Here is an 11,911-nt window from a genome sequence, read left to right on the forward strand (position 1 = left end):
TTGCTTAGCAAACCGAGCATCAAGATGGTGCGTAAATCCGGAAAGCTCATTTTTTCAAAAGGAGGAATTTTTTGTGGGGAATGGTTATGCTTGTGATATAATGTATAAACTTTGTACTTAAATTGATTTTGTGAACACCAATAAAGCTTCTACTTCTTCTTCTTATATGCTTGACTCAAATTCTATTACTCTATGGCATAATAGACTTGCACATATAGGTTATAGTACTATTCAAAGAACAATTAAATATGGATTGATTCATTGTGATATTCTTGAGTATGATAAATGTGAACTATGTATAAAATAAAATAAAAAAAGGTTAAGAAGCCTTTTCCTAATTTTTATAAAAATTCTAACCTTCTAGATTTGATACATAATGATTTATGTGAACTAAATAGTATGTTGACTAGAGGTGGAGGTAGGTATTTTTTACATTCATTAATGATTGTTTTAGGTTCACATATGTTTATTTGCTTAAGAACAAAGATGAAGTATTTAATGTGTTTAAAATATATAAATTCGAAGTTGAAAATCAATTGGAAAGGAAAATTAAAATGATTAGAAGTAATAGGGGTGGTGAATATTTTTTAAATCATTTCCACTTTTTTTGTGAAAAGCATGGTATAATACATGAACATACCCCCTTATACACTCTACAACAAAATGGTATAGTGGAAAGGAAAAAATAGGGCATTTCTTGAAATGGTTAATGTTATGCTATTACATTCTAAATTGAGTTTTAATTTGTAGGGTGAAGCCTTGTTATTTGCATGCCATATTTTGAATTGTATTCCTATGAAGAAAATAATATCTCTCCATATGAGTTATGGAAAGGAAAGAAACCAAATATTAGTTATCTTAAAGTGTGGGGGTTTCTTGCTTACTACAAAAGCACAGATCATAAAAGGACCAAATTGGGTTCTAAGGCTATAAGATATGCTTTTGTTAGCTATGCCTCAAGTAACAAAGATTATAGATTATTACACTTGGAGTCTAATAATATAATTCAATCAAGAAAGGTTGAGTTCTTTGAGAACATGTTATGTGATAACAATAACTCTAAAGAACCTATTAATATTAGAGATTCTCAACAGGAGCCATCTACAAATGATGATAAGTAACCTACATTGCCTAGAAGAAGTTAAAGGCTTAAGGAGTTGGGATCAAATGAAAAATATTTTCAAGTGGAGAAATTTATCTAGTAGACATTTTATTTGAGTAATTTTACTTTAGGCTGTGCAAATTTATGCTTGTTTTCCTCTTATTTCATGCTTTAATGGTCAAGTACATGATATGGAGTGAAATGAGAAGAAACATGTTAAATACGATGAATATGATTGATTTAGGGTTTAATGTGAAGTTTTAAGATATTATGGGTGGAAAATACTACGATAAAGATGCTTAATATGTGATGTTTATACTCGGCAACACAAATCTGAAACTTCCAGCCAAGTTTCGACCTTGATTTTTCACTTTCTTGAAAAGTGCATAGAATTAGAAGTTGTAGATCTTTTCCTTAGATTTCCATAGCTTTATGAATCGTTGAATTTTGACTTATATTGAGAGAGTTATGGTCAAATACTATCACTGGTTGCTGTAGAGATTTTACGAGGTGAAGATTTCGTCCACCTCGAACGTGCCGAAACAGTAGTGCGACCACGCCCGACACCGACAAAGGAAAAAAGTCATGTTTTTGTAGGGTATTTTTAGTATTTCATCTCTCAAAGGCTGGGGCACTATAAATACATTTTATTAGAACAATTTAGGCCAGTTTTTGGAGCCTTAGAGACTCATGGGAGGCTAAAGAAGAGCAAGAGAAACTTATCTAAACTTTTTTAAAAAAAAATTCTTCTTCTATATTGATTTTATGGAATTAAATATTTCATTAATGATTTCCTTTATGAATTTCAACTAAATATTTTGTCTAGGGTTTTTAATGTAGTCACTTGAATCTTTATTACTTTCTTTGAGGATTTTATAATTTCATATTAATCTCTATTCTGAATTATTTAGTTTTTGTTTAATACTTACAAGTACCTGATCACCATTTACATGATTTATGATTTTGATTCGATATTTGAGAAGTGAGAATTGAATATGCTATAATTAAACAATCATAATTTAAATATTTGATGATGTTGACGCAGTTTTTCGCCAACAGTGGATTAATGAATCCGACAACTGAGATATTAGGCTTTCTTACTAAACCATGATTAGACAAATGAGCAACACCACAAACACTCACACTTTTACGTGGTTCAGTGGTTAAAATCCACCTAGTCCACAAGACAATCTTATTAGTTATGCTTACTTTCTTTCCATTAGTAAAACAAAAATCAACGCAGCCCCTTCCAAATACATTGGATCTCTTTTCATTTCACATTTGGACTTCAAGTCCACCCTTTGAAACTTTGAAGGTTTTAAAAAGATTCTTATCATAGGTTGCATGAATGGTGGCATAAGTATCATACCACTATCCTTTCACCTTTCCTTGGGTTGCATTAATTTCACTCAAGGTTGCAATGATCTCAACATCAAATTCATTGGCCTTGGTATCCTTACTTAGGTTTGCAATGATCTCATTATCAAATGCATTGACCTTATTATTTTCACTTACTTTTGCAATGTTCCCATCATTAATTCCATTGATATATTCACCTTCTCTTAAGGTTGCATTAGTCTCATCACTACATGCATAAACTATGTCAATTTCCTTTAGAGTTATCATGCATTCCTCATTGAATTCACCATTCTCAATTAGGATAACAATGCATTCTGAATTGATTGCATTAAATTTAATTAAAGTCACAAAGATCTCATCATCAAATAGAGTGATGAAATTAATTCATTTAGGAATGCAATGACCTCAACATGAATTGCCTTAACTTTAATCAAATTATGGTAAATTTTACAATTACCATATTTCACATGATCATTAGTAATTTTACAAACAAAATAAGTATAGTAATACCCCTTGAATTGTTCATTAACATTCACCATTGTACTATTGATGTAAACAATCAATTCAAACTCACAAAAATATGACACCAATCACATTTCATTTAAATTCTTGATATCTAAAAATTTAAAAACAAGGAATTTGATGATACCATTTGCCTTAAGTATGTAATCCCATAGAGTAGTCTCATCCTTTGTTGATGAATACTTTGAATCCATAATCACATTCATTTAGAGCATATCTAAGTAGAATTTTATTTGGTCTCCCATGGTTATGTGTTAAACACAAACCATATCTTGAAGCAATGATTTGAAGGTTATAGAAGATGAACAAATTTCCCTCATTGTTGATTATGTGAAAACACATAAGAGAAATTAATTAGAAATAGAGATTTTGATTGTTGGGAATTTATGGTTTACACTTTCTAAATCAACAAAGAATAATAGGAATAAATTTAATAATACAAACTCTAAAGACTAATCAAGAATCACATTCATAGTATGAAGGCAACTCTTGAAAGGTCAAAGATTAAAGAAATATCTTGAAAATGACAAAATGGAGAGTGAAATTAAACCTCATAGATAGATGGAATCCTCACATGAAACATAATAGAACTATCAAAGCTTTGAACACAAAATATAATGGGAAACCCAAAAAAAAAAATCAAATTAGTCTATCTCAGATAGTTAGGGTTTAGAGAAATACAACCTTTGAATTGAACACTTGGATCTTCAAACATGGGTAACCTCTAAAGGCTTATACACGAGGAGTATCGCTGTCCAAAATCTCTATTTTGAGCCTTCCCATAGTTGATTGAAGCTTCACCAAAATGGAATGAGATGTGAGATTTAACAAACCTTTGAAACTCACACAAGTCAAGCAATTCTTGGTGGGTTTCTTGGAGAAAACTTATGATATTTGAGAGCTAGAGAGAGACAGAGGGGTTAGAGAGAGAATTGAAAAATGCGATTAAGACTTTACAACTCCTATAACCCTTACTTATAGTGTAGGCATTGTCATTAAGTTAATATGATTATAGCTTTGAACACATCATTTGGAGCTAAATACACGTAACTGTACGGACATGATAGGAGATGCATCTCCTGGCACTAGGTGACACATTGCCTAGTGACAGGCGATAGTTCTCCTATTACTATTTCTCAATAGATTTCAGCCTAGGTGATACGTCGCCTCCCAGATGGAGATGCATCGCCTCTAGACCTGTCCCACATGCTCAAATTGTTTCTTCAACACCTCCAATGCTCCAAAACTTTTTTGGGCACTCTTAGATATCTCAATGTATCACTTTAGACCCAAAATGATCAATTACAAATGTCTACAACAAAAACTCATAATTTTACTTTAACCTAAGTGAAATCGTTAAGTGTTTTGCACCACATTGTGTAAACAACTGAAACATTATATTTAACTAATCTCAACAATATTGTCATATTTTTTTCTCTACGTAACTTATTATAATGGTTTCTATATTTCACAGATGTCAAATTCTTTCGCTGATAGTTCTCATTAGAGGGAGTACCCTCAACAAAATCCTCCTTCTCAGCTAGAGGAAGGGGTGAGAAAAATGTGAGAGGACGCCCTTGGATGTCTAAATTGACCAAAAATAAAAGTTAAAGAAATCTTGTATCTATTCAATACAATGAGTATGATCAAGAAATAGGTGATGGAAGAAGTAATTTCTCTTCAAAGTTGGGTTCTATAGTGCGATCAATTTTGTCCGTCACCACAAATTCTTGGGATGATGTTCTTACGAAGGATAAAAAAAATATGAGATACAATGAAGGTATGGTTATATTACTTATATTTGACTTAATGTTTCTAAAATATAACTGTTTGTACTAATATGATTCTTATTTCAAAATTGAAGAAAACTTTTGCTTTGGGATATAATTCCAAAAAGCAGACAATGTAAGATGTAGGAAAGATTTTCACAAGGAAAAAAAAATGAAAAAGTAGATCAATTTTTCAGAGATATATCAAAAATTGCTTGTTTCAATATTTTTGAAGCCCAGAAAAAATCTGGACAGTTTTAAGAGATATTTCTCCAAAATATTAGTGGATTTTGATATTGTATAAAATATCGATTGTATGCGAAAGGTTGCATCTCATTATCAGAGAAATATCCCAATATTTTGGGATTCATCTATCTTAATATCGGTCAAAAGAAAATTGTCAAGCATATCGCATTTTTTTTTTTGGAAAGGCATATCATGTTTCTAGAGTTGATATTATTATTATTCAGTATTTGCTCTCTGTTTTGACTTTCTACAGGTTTATATCGAATATTGTTTTTGTTTCAAGAATAGTTCTACCACCAAGATGCTTAGGCATTCTTTAATTGTTTGTTTAGGGCCCAGATTTAAATGAAACATGCTGAGTCTAGTTTATGTCACGGTTAGGTGGTGTTTTAGGTAGTCTTTTTATGTTGTTTTTATTTCATTTAGTGTCGTTTTATGCTTTTGTCTATTTGTTTTTCAGTTTTAGTAAATAAAAAGGAAGATTTGAATACTTGGAGAAAATTGGTTTAAGAAGAGAAGAGAAACCCTAGTTTTGGTGTTGTTTTCTAAGAAGGATGGATCCCGGCATGATTTAAAGGCATTGGTGATTTTTCGGGTTTAAAATTGCAAAAAATTGGAGAATTCATTAAGGGCCACAGCTTGGGCAATTTGGAGTCGCGGCCAGCCTCTTCACAGAAACAGTGTGTTGGAGTCAAGGCACGAGCCACAACATGGCTTTGGAGGGCCACGACTTGGAAGAACTAATTCCCAGGGAACAGAGACACGGGCCGCGGCAGGTGGACAGTTGTGCCGTGGCCCTCCTTAAAGAAAAAATGCAGTTTTGGGACACAGGTCGCGGCACTAGAACAGCTGGGTCGCGGCCCAAATCCTTCAGAAAGAAAAATTTAGGTTATAAACCTAATTTCGAAAAGAAAGAAGGAGACAGTTTCTAGTGGCTAAAATTCTTAGAGAACACTTTTGGAGGCTTCTTCGCTTTTTTGTCATCCATCTATTTCTTTATGTTTATTCTTGAATTTCTTTATGTTTAGAATGATAGTTATGAACTAATTTTCTGTTTAGGGTTGTTAATTGAATCGCGTGAATTCATATTATGAACTAATGCAATTTATCATTTCTTCTTCATCTTATTTTCAATTCCTTGAAATTTGTGCTTGTTGATTGATTATTGACTGGCCATCTATAGTCATTACCTTTATGTTTTTTAATCAAAATCTGAGAAGTGCGATTTGAATCTGCTTTGGTTTTTTAGGATGCAATTATAATTTGGAACGAGCGTGTCTAGATTAATTGTGTGACTCTCTTTTGAGTTTTTTTTTATTAATGCTGCCTTTGTGATTAAATTTACCATAGAAATATAGGAAATTTTCACTTAGGTTGAGTTTATAATTCATAACATGATTATAAGCTGCTTTTGTCAACTCGTTAATTGAAATAGGAAGAAAGAAGAAGAAAATGGTAACTTGTATTAGGGATTAATAGGGAGGATAGTTTATGAGATTAAATGCCCTAATTACTCTCTTATTATTTAAACTCAAGGTTTTTCTTATACTTATTGTTTTTATTGAGTTCTTAATTATTGTTTCTCCAATTTATATTTTCTTCTGCATTTTTACAAGAATCAAAGTTTAATTGACCAAATAGAAACAAAAAGATTAATTGATTGGTAATTGGTGATTCAGTCCTTGAGGACGATACTTGGTTTTACCAAGATTATTACTAATTTGCGATACGTGCACTTGCGTAGCAATAAATTTTCCAACAATTTTTTGGCGCCTTTGTCGAGGACTGAAAACTATCAATATCAGTCTAATTAATTTTATTTCTAATTTGGTTGTTCTTGTCTTGTTTCTAACCTCTTTCAGCTACGTTTCTTTGTCAAATTTAGGTAGTTCTGTTATATGCGTGGCAGAAGAGGAGTAGATAACCTTGTTCCAATTAATCCTGAAATTGAGAAGGTTTGCAAACAAAATAGAAGAAACAAGAAGTTGGCTCGTCAGATTGTGGAGATGGCAAAGAATGATAGGAATGATGAGGTTCCCGAGGTTGTTCAAGGTCAGGCTCCACATCCTGCTGTAAGGAGGCTGAGAGACTATGTACTGCCCATTGTAACGGGAGTACAAAACTGTATAAGACCACCAGCTGTGGAGACCAATAATTTTGAGATTAACCCGGTGATCTTGCAAATGGTGCACTCCATTGTCCAATTTGGTGGTTTGCCTTCTGAAGACCCCCATATGCACTTGGCGAATTTCTTGGAGTTGTGTGATACCTTTAAGTATAATGGGGTGAGTGACGATGCAATCAGGTTGAGGCTATTCCCATTTTTGCTGCGGGAAAGAGCTAAGAGTTGGTTGAACTCCCTTCAATCCAATTCGATAAATACTTGGGAGGATTTGGCTCAGAAATTCCTTGCCAAGTTCTTTCCTCCATCAAAAGCTGCTAAATTGAGAGGGGAGATTAATAATTTTTATCAACTGGATGGTAAATCTTTGTTTGACTCTTGGGAAATATTTAAGGAGCTATTAAGAAAATGTCCCTATCATGGTATAGAAAAGTGGATGTTGGTCCACAATTTTTACAACGGGCTGTGTGGTACAACACAAACAATTATTGATGCTGCAGCTGGTGGGGCATTCATGAGTAAGAGTGCCAATGAAGCTTATGAACTGTTAGAGGACATGGCCACAAAAAATCATCAGTAGTCTGATGAGAGGTCATCTGGGTTAGAAAGGTAGCTGGGGTACATGAACTTGATGCAATTACTGCTCTGACAACACAAGTAGCCTTGTTGACAAAACAATTGCAGCAGAATATTGTGTCCACTAATGCGATTCAGATGGCGGCTAGGTGTGAAATTTGTGGAGGTTCTCACTCTTTTGATTGGTGTCTTATTAGTAATAATAATAACATTCCTATGGACCAAGCTCAGTTTCAAGCTATGGGAAATTTTCAGAGGCCATTCAATAATCCATTCTCCAACACCTACAATGATGGGTGGAGAAATCACCCCAACTTTTCTTGGAGAAATAATCACGGCCAGCAATCTCAGTTTTAGGGTCAGTATCAGCGGAATATGTCTCAACAGCAACCAATGAATCAAGCCTCTTCATCATAACAGCCTAGGCCACAAGCTCCACCAGACATGCCTAATGAATTACAAGCTGCGTTATTGACTCTTACCAACACTCAAACTCAATTCATGACTGAGACCAGATCCTCCATCAAAAATCTTGAAACACAAGTGGGGTTGTTGGCCAATATGCTGAATAATAGACCTCAGGGAAACTTGCCTAGCAACACTAAAGTTATTCCTAAGGAGCAATGTCAGGCAATTACTTTGAGGAGTGGTAAACAAATTGAGCAGTCTAGTTTACAACAATCAGTGGTTTAGAATGAAGATTTGGGTGAAAAGTTTGATACAGTTGAGCAAGGGGTTACTGAAGATCACAAGAGTACAGAGAAGATTCCTTCAGTTGTTGTTGGCCAGCCAACCCGAGTTCCATATCCTCAGAGGCTTAGAAAAACTACTCTTGATAAATAGTTTTCTAAGTTTTTAGAGGTGTTCAAAAAGCTGCACATCAATATTCCTTTTGCTGAGGCTTTGGAGCAGATGCCCAGTTATGTAAAGTTCATGAAAGAGATTCTGTCTAAGAAAAGAAAGATAGAAGACTATGAAACTGTGACGCTCACTGAAGAGTGTAGTGCAATATTGCAAAGGAAGCTACCCCAAAAGTTAAGAGATCCAGGGAGCTTTACTATACCTTGCACAATTGGAAAATTTGAGTGTAAGCATGCCTTGTGTGATTTGGGGATGAGTATTAATCTGATGCCCTTATCTGTGTTCAGAAGACTTGGTTTGGGTGAAGCAAGACCAACAACAATTACTCTACAGTTGGCAGATCGATCGGTGAAGCATCCACGGGGTATCATTGAAGATGTTCTTGTGAAGGTGGATAAGTTTATTTTTCCTGCTAATTTTATTGTTCTTGATATGGAGGAGTATGCAGACGTGCCTATCATTCTTGGAAGACCATTCCTAGCCACAGGCCAAGCTCTCATTGATGTTCAGAAGGGTGAATTAAAGCTTCGGGTTCAAGGAGATTAGGTGGTATTCAATGTCTTCAAGGCAATGACGTATCCGAGGGCTAGTAATAGTTTCTATAGTGTGGATGTGATAGATAAAGCAGTCTCGAAAAGAAGGGTGAGTAGTGATGCCTTAGAGGCGGTGTTAATGGGTGGTGAGGAAGATGATGATGATGTCGAGATGAGAGAATATGTAAATTAGATTAACTCTTACCAACCGTACAGGAAGAAGTTTGAAGAGTTGGCGGAGGGACCCGAACGACCATTAACATCTATTCAACAGCAACCGTAATCGGTAATAAAGGCTCTTCCTGATCATTTGTGTTATGCATACTTGGGTGAGAATGAGACTTTACCTGTAATTGTTTCAGGTGACCTCTAAAAAACTAAATTGGAGAAATTGTTGAGGGTTTTATGGGTTCATAAATTGGCCATTGGGTGGAAATTAGCGGATATTAGAGGAATAAGTCCTTCAACAATCATGCATAAAATTTTATTGGAGGAAGATAGCAAGCCATCTATAGAGGCTCAGAGAAGACTCAATCCAACTATGAAGGAGGTTGTACTTTAGCAGATCCTTAAATGGTTGGACATCGGGGTGATCTACCCAATTTCTGATAGTGCTTGGGTGAGTCCAGTATAGGTGGTTCCAAAGAAGGGTGGAATTACAATAGTAAAAAATGAAAATAACGAGCTAATTCCAACTCAAACAGTGAATGGATGGTGCATTTGTATTGACTATTGAAAGTTAAATAAGGCAACACGAAAAGATCACCTCCCACTTCCCTTTATCGATCAGATGTTGGAAAGGTTAGCTGGTAATGAGTATTATTGCTTTTTAGATGGTTACTCAGTGTATCATCAAATTGCCATCGCACCAGAGGACCAAGAGAAAACAACATTTACATGTTCCTATGTCACATTTGCTTTCAGGAGAATCCCATTTGGACTATGTAATGCACCAGCAACATTTCAACGGTGCATGATGGCTATCTTTTCAGATATGGCAGAAAGGAGCATTGACATTTTCATGGATGATTTTTCTGTTTTTGGCTCTTCGTTTGATATGTGTTTGGGTAACTTATAGAATGTATTGAACTGCTGTGAAAAAGAAAATCTGGTGTTAAATTGGGAAAATGCCATTTTATGGGAAAAGAAGGCATAGTACTTGGGCACAATATCTAGTAAAGGTAATGAAGTGGATCGAGCAAAAATCTCTACAATAGAAAATCATCCACCACCCGTGTCAGTCAAGGGAATTAGAAGTTTTCTAGGACATGCAGGGTTTTACCGAAGATTCATTAAGGACTTTTCAAATATTTCAAAGCCTCTTTCTACTTTGTTGATGAATGGTGTGCTTGCATGCTTTTAAAGTACTCAAGGAGAAGCTGACATATGCACCTATTGTGATGGCTCTAAAATGGGATTATCGTTCGAATTGATGTGTGATGCTAGTGATTATGCGGTTGATGCGATTTTGGGGCAGCGTATTGACAAGGTATTTACTATGCTAGTAGAACTCTTAACAATGCTTGGTTGAATTATGCCACAACAGAAAAGGAGTTGCTAGCCATAGTGTTTGCTTTTGACAAGTTTAGACCCTATCTAATTGGTAACAAGGTAATTGTGTACGCTGATCACTCTGCTATCAAGTATTTGATTACAAAGAAAGATGCAAAGCCTCGCTTAATCAGATGGGTTCTATTGCTACAAGAGTTTGATATGGAGATTCGTGACAAAAAGGGTACTGAAAATCTAGTAGCTGATCACTTGTCAAGACTTGAAGTAGAAGAGAGTCAGAATGAGAAAGTTGTACAGATTAATGATATCTTTCCAGATGAACAGTTATTTGGGGTGAGTGAAAATTCTGTTGTGCCTTAGTTTTTTGATTTTGTGAATTTCCTTGTTGCAAAGATTGTGCAACCTGAGATGACGAGGCAACAATTGAAGAAATTTTACTCTGAGGTGAAGCATTACTATTGGAAAGAGCCTATTCTCTATAGGCATTGTGTTGACGAAGCCATTCGTCGTTGTATACCTGAGGATGAGATGCACTCTATTCTTGCCCATTATCACAATTTACAATGTGGTGGGCATTTTGTAGCCACAAGAACAGCAGCTAAGATATTTCAAAGTGGTTTCTATTGGCCAACCCTATTTAAAGATGCTAATTCGTTTGTGAAGGCTTGTGATCAGTGTCAGAGCGCTGGTAATATCTCAAGGCGAAATGAGATGCCCCTCAATGTGATTTTGGAAGTTGAACTTTTTGATGTTTGGGGCATTGACTTCATGGGTCCATTTCCACCATCTTGCAATATTGAGTATATCTTATTAGCAGTTGATTATTGTCACAATGGGTGGAAGTTGCTGCTACGAAGACCAATGATGGTAAAACTGTGTTGAACTTTCTACATAAACACATTTTCAATAGTTTTGGTACAACCCGAGCTCTCATTAGCGATGAAGGGAGTCATTTTGTCAACAAAAAACTTGATACACTTCTATCTCGCTATGGTGTTTACCACCGCATTGCATTGCCATATCATCCCCAATCAAATGGCCAAGCTGAAATTTCAAACAGGGAAGTGAAAAGTATCCTTGAAAAGACTGTAGATAGTTCAAGGAAAAAATGGTCAAAGAAGTTAAATGATGCACTATGGGCTTATGAAACTGTGTTTAAAACACCGATAGGTATGTCTCCATATCGCTTAGTTTTTGGAAAACCTTGTAACCTTCTAGCTGAGTTAGAACACATGGCATATTGGGCAATGAAAAAGTTAAACTTTGATTGGAATGCTGCTAGTGAGAATATAATTTTGTAACTGAATGA

The 11,911-nt window shown here is 35.0% G+C and overlaps 1 non-coding gene across 1 annotated transcript; it reads right to left on the reverse strand.

Annotated features, from left to right (window-relative positions):
- Positions 1-7,439: 7,439 nt before the first annotated feature.
- On the reverse strand, positions 7,440-7,546 carry LOC133781210 (small nucleolar RNA R71). Its single transcript, XR_009869999.1, has one exon. It is a non-coding gene; the product is annotated as a small nucleolar RNA R71 (small nucleolar RNA).
- Positions 7,547-11,911: the final 4,365 nt, after the last annotated feature.

This window comes from Humulus lupulus, chromosome 5 (assembly GCF_963169125.1).
Source record: "Humulus lupulus chromosome 5, drHumLupu1.1, whole genome shotgun sequence".
NCBI lineage: Eukaryota > Viridiplantae > Streptophyta > Magnoliopsida > Rosales > Cannabaceae > Humulus > Humulus lupulus.